The sequence below is a fragment of the Nerophis ophidion genome, linkage group LG09, assembly GCF_033978795.1.
Source record: "Nerophis ophidion isolate RoL-2023_Sa linkage group LG09, RoL_Noph_v1.0, whole genome shotgun sequence".
Taxonomy (NCBI): domain Eukaryota; kingdom Metazoa; phylum Chordata; class Actinopteri; order Syngnathiformes; family Syngnathidae; genus Nerophis; species Nerophis ophidion.
In genome coordinates, this window is record NC_084619.1 from 60,783,073 (window position 1) to 60,794,535 (window position 11,463).

Consider the following 11,463-nt stretch of genomic DNA (forward strand, 5'->3'; position numbering starts at 1 on the left):
CTGGTAGCATGCTATTTTTTTAGCCAATTATGCAGCCGTACAACTCAGTCATATACAGTATCTTGGTACATGACAAATGGTAGCTTACATGGTAAAATTAGCTTGCTAACTTTTCAGGCAAATTTTGCAACCGTACAACTCAGAGTCATAAATCTTGGTAATTGACACATGCTAGCTGTTAGCAAGCTAGCATGCTAGCATTAACGTGCTAACTTTTTAGGCCAATTTTGTAGCTCTACAACTCAGAGTCATGCTTATAGTTTGGTAGTTTATACATGTTTGGCTGTTAGCCTGCTAACTTTTTTAGCCAATTATGCAGCTGTACAACTCAGTCATATACAGTATTTTGGTATATGACACATGCTAGCTGTTGGCAAGCTTACATGCTAAAATTAACTTGCTAACTTTTCAGACATATTTCGCAGCTGTACGACTCGGAGTCATATATCTTCTTAATTGACACATGCTAGCTGTTAGCAAGCTAGCGTGTTAGCTATCACTTGATAGCTTGTTAGACCAATTTTGCAGCGCTACAACTTAGAGTCTTACTGTATAGCTTGGTACTTGATACATGTTGGCGGTTAGAATGTGAACATTAGCCTGGTAACTTTTTTAGCCAATTAGGCAGCCGTACAATTCAGTCATATACCGTATCTTGGACAGTATCTTGGTACAATTCAGTCATATACAGTATCTTGGTATAGGACATATGCTAGCTGTTAGCAAGCTTACATGCTAAAATTAACTTTCTAACTTTTTAGGCAAATTTTGCAGCTGTACAAATCGGATTCATATATCTTGGTAATTGACACATGCTAACTGTTAGAAAGCTAGCATGTTAGCATTAACTTGCTAACTTTTTAGGCCAATTTTGCAGCTCTACAACTCAAGAGTCATATAGCTTGGTACTTGATGCATGCTGGCCAGGCCACAAAAAAACTATACTGACAGTGGTACTCCAAGTTCTCGTTTGATACCGTCATACAGCACGGCATTATTGTGAGCATTTTGAAACCCAAATACTTCAATATTTACAATACTGTTACATCCCTGAACACTTTGTAGGACTCAACAAAAGACATTCAACTTAATGGCAAAGACTACTTCTTGACGACAGCAACTCACTGAGGCAAACTGAAATTAATTCATACTTGTAGTGGAAGAAATCGAAATGTCACAACTGGACAGCACAAGTATTATCAGGTAACTAATAAATGTTGCATAAAATACCTTATTATTAAACAAAATAATATTTATCAACACAAACTTGTGCTATTGGGGTTGCAGCTTGCTGCAAGGTTGGTTCCCCCGGGATGCAAACGGACGACTCCGGACGAAACTGTGCAGGTATGAGATGATTTATTTATCATAAATCATAGCAAAACAGAAAACAAGCAAAAAGGATGCGGACCCATCGAAGCTAAGGAAACATAGAAACAAGAACCAGGAATATCCAAACTTAACAGTTGCATGAAGCAAACAAAGAAGCCAGGACGAGTGTGGCGAGAGAGGTGAATAAATAGCTCTCTGATTAGTGGTCGACTGCAGGTGAGCGTGCCGACCACTAACCAGAGGCAGGTGAACCAAATCAATCCCCATAGAAACAAAAACAAACCCAGAGTTGCACAAAACAGGAACTAAAAATAACAGAACATAACAAAAACATGATCCGGGGAGCCACTGATCATGACAGCTAGGCGATATGGCTGAGAACGGTATCGCAGTATAAGTGTTTCATACCAGTCAACATCCTTCATTATTGATTTTTTTTACATTAAAAATATATGAAATGTCAACATTTGTGTTTGAAATGTAGTCTTCCTCGGATTATAATCCCTCAGCTATCAAGGCAGAGAGAAAATGTCAACACAAGCATGGAAAACACTCAAACAATGTCAACAAAATAGCAAAATCCCATTTAACATTTAACAATAAAAAAGTTAAAGTTAAAGTACCAATGATTGTCACACACTTACTAAATGTGGCAAAATTATTTTCTGCATTTGACCCATCACCCTTGATCACCTTCTGGGAGGTGAGGGGAGCAGTGGGCAGCAGTGGGCAGCAGCGGTGCCGCGCCGGGGAATCATTTATGGTGATTTAACCCCCAATTCCAACCCTTAATGCTAAGTGCCAAGCAGGGAGGTAATGGGTCCCATTTTTATATTCTTTGGTATGACTCGGCCGGGATTTGAACTCACGACCTGCTGATCTCAGGGCGGACAGCTCTTTAAATGCAGGAATATGTAAGAAAAGCTTCATGAAGTGTATGAAAAGAGAGCAAAGTGTGAAAATGTAAACACAGAGAAACCTGTGAACCATTCTCTGCAGGTTTAGGGGCAGCAAGTTACAGCTGTGCTCTAAAGGGTGAGCAAATCTAATTTACGGTCCCATTGAAAAAAATCCCAAACTGTCCAGGTGACTTTTCCTGTTTGATCCACAATTTCTTCATTTGGACTTTCTCTTCACACTCCATGCAAAGAATCAACTAATTGTGATAGTTGATACTGTCACCTGATTGGCTGTTAGCGTGTCACGCCCACTGACCAGTGATCACTTCCTGCGTTGCTCGGTTACCAGAGCGAATGCCTTTGTTCATGCAACCGACCTTGCTTCCTTACATCCGCTTCCTTCCTACCAAGAAGAAAATAAAATGTTTTCCATCCTTACTTTTTCTACCACTAGTCCCTTTCAGGGTTGCGAGGGGGTGCTGGAGCCTATCTCAGGTGCATTCGGGCGGAAGGCGGGGTACACCCTGGACAAGTTTTATCCAACATATTTTTAATTTCTATGATTGTATGTCTGTCACGTTTTATCTGCACAGCTCTGACATAAACACTTAAGTAGCAAAGACTGATACCACTGAGTACTGGTATGGAATGGTACTGTATCAGTGCTCCTTTCTACTTGTTACTAATTGGGCCTATTTTGGACTTTTGCTGCCCGAAGTCGGACATGACTGATGTGAGCTGACTTGTTGTTGTTTTGCACAAAGAGAAAATGTCATGTGTTGGGGGATTGTTTGACCTGAAGGATAACTTCCCCTATTTAAAAAATGCTTATTTAAAGTTTGACTGACCACTATCACACACACCCATCATAAATAACAACAACTCCCTCACAACCAGACAATTAAGTTTCTGTCAAAAGACAAAAAACATAACGTTGCTCCTAGCTATGTTCCCCCATTTTGCCTTGAAAGTCACATGGTGTAACCACTGTGTCCAATGTATTCACACACACACACACACACACACACACACACACACACACACACACACACACACACATCCTGGAGGTGAAGCAGCAGACATTTGACACAATCACAAGATCCGTACGGAGAAAAAAAAGCAAAAGCCAAAATTGAGCCGTCAAATGAATGAAAAGTCATTATTATCCCAAGATCTTACACTAACTCTCTATTTCCTCCACAACTTCACCTTCTTGGAAGTCTAAATCACCCCAAAGAACAACTCATAACCGATGTAAGAGATTTTAAGGACCCAGCAAACACACAAAAAGGGCGTCCGCATATTAGGTAAGAGGGGTGTGAATCTTTGGGCATGTAACAATTACATCCAATAATCAATCAATTCAACATGATTCTTGATTCAAACCAATTCTCGCAATGTATTATTTGGTACAATACTTAAAATTAACCATATAAAACAGGTTACAAGTTAGAAAAGCTTCTCACAGTTGAACAAGGCGACATGGTAAAGAATCTGGGTATTATCTTCGACCCAACTCTCTCCTTTGAGTCACACATTAAAAGCGTTACTAAAACGGCCGTCTTTCATCTCCGTAATATCGCTAAAATTCTGTCCACTAAAGACGCTGAGATCATTATCCATGCATTTGTTACGTCTCGCCTCGACTACGGTAACATATTATTTGAGTCTCCCCATGTCAAGCATTAAAAGATTACAGTTGGTACAAAATGCGGCTGCTAGACTTTTGACAAGAACAAGAAAGTTTGATCACATTAGGCCTGTACTGGCTCACCTGCACTGACTTCCTGTGCACTTAAGATGTGACTTTAAGGTTTTACTAATTACGTATAAAATACTACACGGTCTAGCTCCATCCTATCTTACCGATTGTATTGTACCATATGTCCCGGCAAGAAATCTGCGTTCAAAGGACTCCGGCTTATTAGTGATTCCCAAAGCCCAAAAAAAGTCTGTGGGCTATAGAGCGTTTTCAATTCGGGCTCCAGTACTCTGGAATGCCCTCCCGGTAACAGTTCGAGATGCCACCTCAGTAGAAGCATTTAAGTCTCACCTTAAAACTCGTTTGTATACTCTAGCCTTTAAATAGACTCCCTTTTTAGACCAGTTGATCTGCCGTTTCTTTTCTTTTTCTCCTATGTCCCACTCTCCATTGGCCATGGATGACGTACTGGCTGTCCAGAGTCGGGACCCAGGATGGACCGCTCGTCCAGAGTCGGGACCCAGGATGGACCGCTTGCCTGTGCATTAGCTGGGGACATCTCTGCGCTGCTGATCCGCCTCCGCTTGGGATGGTTTCCTGCTGGCTCCACTGTGGACGGGACTCTCGCTGCTGTGTTGGATCCGCTTTGCACTGGACTCTCGCGGCTGTGTTGGATCCACTATGGATTGAACTTTCACAGTATCATGTTAGACCCGCTCGACATCCATTGCTTTCGTCCTCTCCAAGGTTCTCATATCATCATTATCACCGACGTCCCACTGAGTGTGAGTTTTCCTTGCCCTTATGTGGGCCTACCGAGGATGCCGTAGTGGTTTGTGTTGTGGTTTGTGCAGCCCTTTGAGACACTAGTGATTTAGGGCTATATAAGTAAACATTGATTGATTGATTGATAATGGAAATAGCCGAAAACATATCTATATATATATATATATATATATATATATATATATATATATATATATATATATATATATATATGTAGGTGTGGGAAAAAATCACAAGACTACTTCATCTCTACAGATCTGTTTCATGAGGGGTTCCCTCAATCATCAGGAGATTTTAATGGAAGCATTCACATACAATGGTTTATATAGAGCACAGAGTGGGTGGGTACAAGCAGGCGTAGGGTGTGGTGATTGGCTCATGTGTTACCTAGGAGGTGTTTCCGCCTCATCCACGCAAAGAACTCCATACTCATCCACAACAGTACACCATGGCAAAAAAAGAACAATTCAACATTTGACGTTACTATGGGGAGTTTTGACGGAGCAGAAACGTGCGAACTCGTTGGGAGTTTCCTCCTCTCCCAGCTTGCTAGCCTCAACCTGAACCTTGGTATTTACCGTGATGACGGACTGGCAGTGTGCCTCGCCAAGGAGCAGCGAGAACACCAAGAAGCGCATATGCCAAATCTTCAAAGAAAACGGCCTACGGATCACGATTGAAGCCAACAAACAAACCGTCAACTTCCTCGACGTCACTTTCAACCTGAGAAATAACAGCTACCAACCATTCACGAAACCCAACACAACACTCCAATACGTGCACCACGACAGCAACCACCCACCCACCACCACGAAAAGAATACCTACCGGAATTAATAAAAGGCTATCGATGCTGTCATCCAGCAAAGCTGAATTCGACCAAGCAACCCCCCCGTACCAGAAAGCACTTGATGAAAGCGGATACAACTTCACCCTCACCTATGAACCCACCCCAGGAAACCAACCAAAAAAGAGCAGAAAACGAAACAACATCATCTGGTACAATCCGCCATTCAGCAAAGACGTCTCAACCAACATCGGCCGCAAGTTCCTCACTCTGATCGACAAACACTTCCCCAAAGGCAACACCCTAAGAAAAATATTCAACAAGAACAACATTAAATTGAGCTACAGCTGTATGAATAACATGCAACAAATCATTTCAAACCACAACAAAGCAATTGCAAAAGGACTGCCTACCCCCAGACTAAACGACTCTGAAACCAATAATGAATGTAACTGTCGCAAGAAACCTGATTGCCCTCTCAACGCAAGGTGCTTACAGACATCAGTCGTTTACCAAGCAAAGGTAATACGCAAGGACATTAACACATCCGACACGTACGTAGGATTAACCGAAGGAGCGTTCAAAACAAGATGGAATAATCACAACGCCTCCTTTAGAAACAAGACTTTGCAGAATTCTACCGAACTCAGCAAACACATTTGGAACCTCAAAGACAATAATGTTGAATATTCAATAACATGGCAAATTCTTGCATCCAGCACACCTTACAACAGTGGTAATAAAAGATGCAACTTATGCTTAAAAGAGAAACTGTTTATTATATATCATCCAGAGCTATCATCCCTCAACAAGCGCAGTGAAATCATTTCAACATGCCGCCACAGGCGGAAACACCTCCTAGGTAACACATGAGCCAATCACCACACCCTACGCCTGCTTGTACCCACCCACTCTGTGCTCTATATAAACCATTGTATGTGAATGCTTCCATTAAAATCTCCTGATGATTGAGGGAACCCCTCATGAAACAGATCTGTAGAGATGAAGTAGTCTTGTGATTTTTTCCCACACCTACATATTGCGCTCTACCACGGTATCGAGCACTATTCTCCGGATAATCCAATCAAGACATATATATATATATATATATATATATATATATATATATATATATAATATATATATATATAAAAGCCAATGTTTTATCAACTGATTGCAATAATGTAAATTTGTTTGAACTATTAAACGAAACCAAAAATAGGACTTATTTTATCTTTGTGAAAACATTGGACACAGTGTGTTGTCAAGCTTATGAGATGCAATGCAAGTGTAAGCCACTGTGACATTATTTTTCTTTTTTTTTCTGTTTTTAAATATCTAATAATAATGTCAATGAGGGATTTCTAATCACTGCTATGCTGAAATTATAACTAATATTGATATTGTTGTTGATAATATTCATTTTTGTTTCACTACTTTTGGTTTGTTCTGTGTCGTGTTTGTGTCTCCTCTCAATTGCTCTATTTATGGCAGTTCTGAGTGTTGTTGGGTCAGGTTTGGTTTTGGAATTGGATTGCATTGTTATGGTATTGCTGTGTAGTGGTTTGTTGGACTGATAAAAAAAAACAATTAAAAAAAAAAAGAGAATCGATTCTGAATCGCACAACGTATTCGATTCGATTCACATTCGTATCATTTTTCCCCCACACCCCTAACATTCTCAATGGAACATTTAAAGTTTGATGTTGTTTACTGAAATCATCTTGCAGTTTACATGTATTTCTTATGTGTGACTGCCATCTACTGGTCATATGTATCATTATACCATGCAACAAATAAAATAGCTGCAAGGTCATTAAGAAAACCAGAATTATTCCCTACATTAGGCGCACCGGGCTATTAGGCGCAATGTACATTTTTGAGGAAATGAAAGGCTTTTGAGTGCGCCTTATAGTCCAAAAAATATAGTATAAATTGGGGCTGTGAATCTTTGGGCACCATATGATTTTATTCTTGGGGGTAACGATTTAATTCAGAATCAATTATTGATTCAAAATAAATGCTATTTTTAATACCATTGGATGCCAGTTTTATGATGAACTACATTCCTCCAGAAAATAGATTAAACAGCTGGGATAAATGATTGTATTACTTAAAAAAAACAAAACGGTTTTGTTGAATTAAATTCTATCCAAACATTTAATAAAGTCAAATACAAATAGGGAAACAAGAGAAGTATCCAACACTTCTCTGTTCTAAAGTCAATCTGTAAAGCAGATATAGATCATCTACATCAACTATACAATTGGTCTAAGTGGCTGGACAGGAATGATTAAATAAGAAAACTTTTTTTTCTTAAATATATATATATTTATATTTTGAAAACCTTTGATTTAGATTACTTTGAATCGATTAAGAATCATTACAAGATTGGACCAAAATCACAAAGGCTAGCTTTGTTGACTTGACCTTTGACCTTCACCTACGTTGGCCAGTTTGTTGAGAACAGGAGTAAAAATTCAACAGGGTTGTTGTTTAGGCAGCTTGACTATTTTTTCCTTAACGTGACGACAATGGAAATTTCAGCATGCTAACTTTAGCATGCTATATTTGTTTAGCTAATTTGGCACCTCAGTGTCCTACATTTTGCTTTTTCACAAAGCATGTTAGCATTACACTGGTATCATGCTAGCTTTTTTAGCTCATTTTGTTCATATTTTTGGTTACTCGACGCTACCTGGGCAGCATGCTAACTGCTAGCATTCCAGTTCCATTTAGGCTCTTCAACATTCACACTACATTTCTACCTAAATTGCATTTTTTAGTTCATTGAAGAAAAAAAAAATCTACCTCCTGTACTTGTTTTCATAATGGAAAATACCAACAATGGCCGCCGCATCCTTTGATTTGTTTTGATTTGCACCCCTGTCCGAAACAACTTGGAAGATTGGAGGACAATTGTAAAAGGGTAGCTTTGTTGACTTGACCTTTGCCTACATTGGCAAGACTGTGGACAATAGGAGTAAAAAAATCAACAAGATTCTTGTTTGAACAGCTTGAGTATTCTATTTTCCTATACATGACGACAATGGAGATTTCAGCATGCTAACATTAGCATGCTATATTTTTTTTTACCTAATTTAGCAGGTAAACACCTCAATGTCTTATATTGTGCTATTTTACTAATGCTAACTGTAAACATGCTATTCTTAGCACGTTAGCATGCAAGCAAATGTTAGCTCATATTTTTTTTACTTGACAGGATCTGGCCAGCGTGCTAACTGCTAGTATTCCAGTTCCGCTTTCATATACATATATACATATATACATATATATATATATATATATATATATATATATATATATATATATATATATACATATATATATATATATATGTATATATATATATATATATATTCAATGGAGAAGTCTGATCTACAATATTTGCAGGCAGCATACCCCTTCCCCTCGAGCTGTCCTGGATGAAATTAAATTATTTTTTTCCAATCATTTTGGAACTTGCAGGCGTACTTCTTGTTGTTACTCGTCGTTGCCATGTCTCTTTTTCGTTCTTTTGCTCCGTCTCTGTTTTGTTTTTGGACATTACTACTTGCCGTAGTTTTGAAGCAATGGATGATGGGAATCCGGAGTGTATTAACGTGCCGGCTGGAATAAACACACCCTGAGAAATAGCTCCGTGCCTGCCTACTTTATGGGTTATAGATAAAGCTATGGATAACGGAGACATATATAATAGTCTCCTTCTTCGGTAAGAGAGGACGCTAAAGGCGGTGCCTTTAAGGCACGCCCCCAATATTGTTGTCCGTGTGGAAATCGGGAGAAATTCGGGAGAATGGTTGCCCCTAGAGATTTTCAGAAGGGGCACTGAAATTCAGGAGTCTCCCGGGAAAATCGGGAGGGTTGGCAAGTATGTCTTCAACATTCACACTACATTTGCACCAAAATGGCATTTTTTTGTTGAAATTCTTTGAAAAAAAATTCTTGTTTTCAAGGTGGAAAATACAAAAATGGCCCACGAATCCTTAGATTTGCACACCTATCCTACATTAACTGCTAGCATTCCAGTTCGGCTTTGGCTCTTCAACATTTACACTACCGTATTTTTCGGAGTATAAGTCGCTCCGGAGTATACAGTAAGTCGTGCCAGGCGAAAATGCATAATAAAGAAGGAAAAAAAACATATATAAGTCGCACTGGAGTATAAGTCGCATTTTTGGGGGAAATGTATTTGATGAAATCCAACACCAAGAATAGACATTTGAAAGGTAATTTAAAATAAATAAAGAACAGTGAACAACAGGCTGAATAAGTGTACTTTATATGATGCATAAATAACCAACTGAGAAGGTGCCTGGTATGTTAACGTAACATATTATGGTAAGAGTCATTAAAAAACAGTGCGTTTACGTATACATTTACCAATCTGTCACTCCTAATCGCTAAATCCGATGAAATCTTATACGTCTAGTCTTTTACGTGAATGTGCTAAATAATATTATTTGATATTTTACAGTAATGTGTTAATAATTTCTCACATAAATTATTATTATTATTATTATTATTATTAGTGATTCCCAGAGCCCAAAAGAAGTCTGCGGGCTATAGAGCGTTTTCCATTCGGGCTCCAGTACTCTGGAATGCCCTCCCGGTAACAGTTCGAGATGCTACCTCAGTAGAAGCATTTAAGTCTCATCTTAAAACGTATTTGTATACTCTAGCCTTTAAATAGACCCCCTTTTTAGACGAGTTGATCTGACGTTTCTTTTCTTTTTCTCCTATGTCCCCCCCTCGCTTGTGGAGGGGATCCGGTCCGGTGGCCATGGATGAAGTACTGGCTGTCCAGAGTCGGGACCCAGGATGGACCGCTCGTCCAGAGTCGGGACCCAGGATGGACCGCTCGCATGTGTATCGGTTGGGGACATCTCTGCACTGCTGATCCGCCTCCGATTTGGCTGCTGGCTCCACTTTGGATGGGACTCTCGCTACTATATTGTTTCCACTTTGGACTTGATTCTCACGGTTACGTTAGATCCACTATGGATTGGACTTTTACAATATCATGTTAGATCCGCTCGACATCCATTGCTTTTGGTCCCCCGGGGGAGGGGGGGTTGCCCACATATGCGGTCCTCTCCAAGGTTTCTCATAATCATCATTGTCGACGTCCCACTGGGGTGAGTTTTTCCTTGCCTTTATGTGGGCCCTACCGAGGATGTCGTTGTGGTTTGTGCAGCCCTTTGAGGCACTTGTGATTTAGGGCTATATAAATAAACATTGATTGATTGATTGATTGATTGACATAAGTCACTCGAGAGTATAAGTCGCACCCCCGGCCAAACTATGAAAAATACTGCGACTTATAGTCCAAAAAATACGGTACATTTCTACCAAAAAATGCATTTGCATGAAAATAAAAACATCTACTTATTGTACTTGTTTTCAAGGTGGAAAATACCAAAAATGGCACCCGCATCCTTTGATTTGCACCCATATCCTACACAACTTGGACGATGGGAGAAAAATTGGAAAGGCTCACTTTGTTGACTGGACCTTTGACCTTCGCCTATGTCTGGCAGATTGTGGAGAATAGGAGTTTAAAAAAAAAAATAAAATCATAAAATATGAGCAGCTCGACTATTTATTTCCTTGACATGACGACAATGGGGATAGCTGATATGAAGGACTCTCACACAAAATGGCAACTCCCTCACCAGCATCCCAATTTTACACACACACACCCGACAAAATACACATGTACACATAAAACCTTCACATGGTTTTGGGAACAGGCGTCGAGATAAGAAAGAGTGACAAGGAGGGAATGTTGGGCTGCGACCCGTAGCCATTGTGTCCTAATACAATATCGGACTTCCTTTAGACGCCAGACGCCACACACACACACACACAAACACACACACACACACACAAACACACAAATACTGCTTAGCAGGCGGCAAGGCAGGGGGACAGCTT

General features: G+C 39.8%; 1 protein-coding gene across 4 annotated transcripts in view; it reads right to left on the reverse strand.

The window, feature by feature from the left end:
- Positions 1-11,463, reverse strand: part of LOC133559540 (follistatin-related protein 1-like) — a 71,843-nt gene that overhangs the window by 24,405 nt on the left and 35,975 nt on the right. The window lies entirely within an intron of this gene.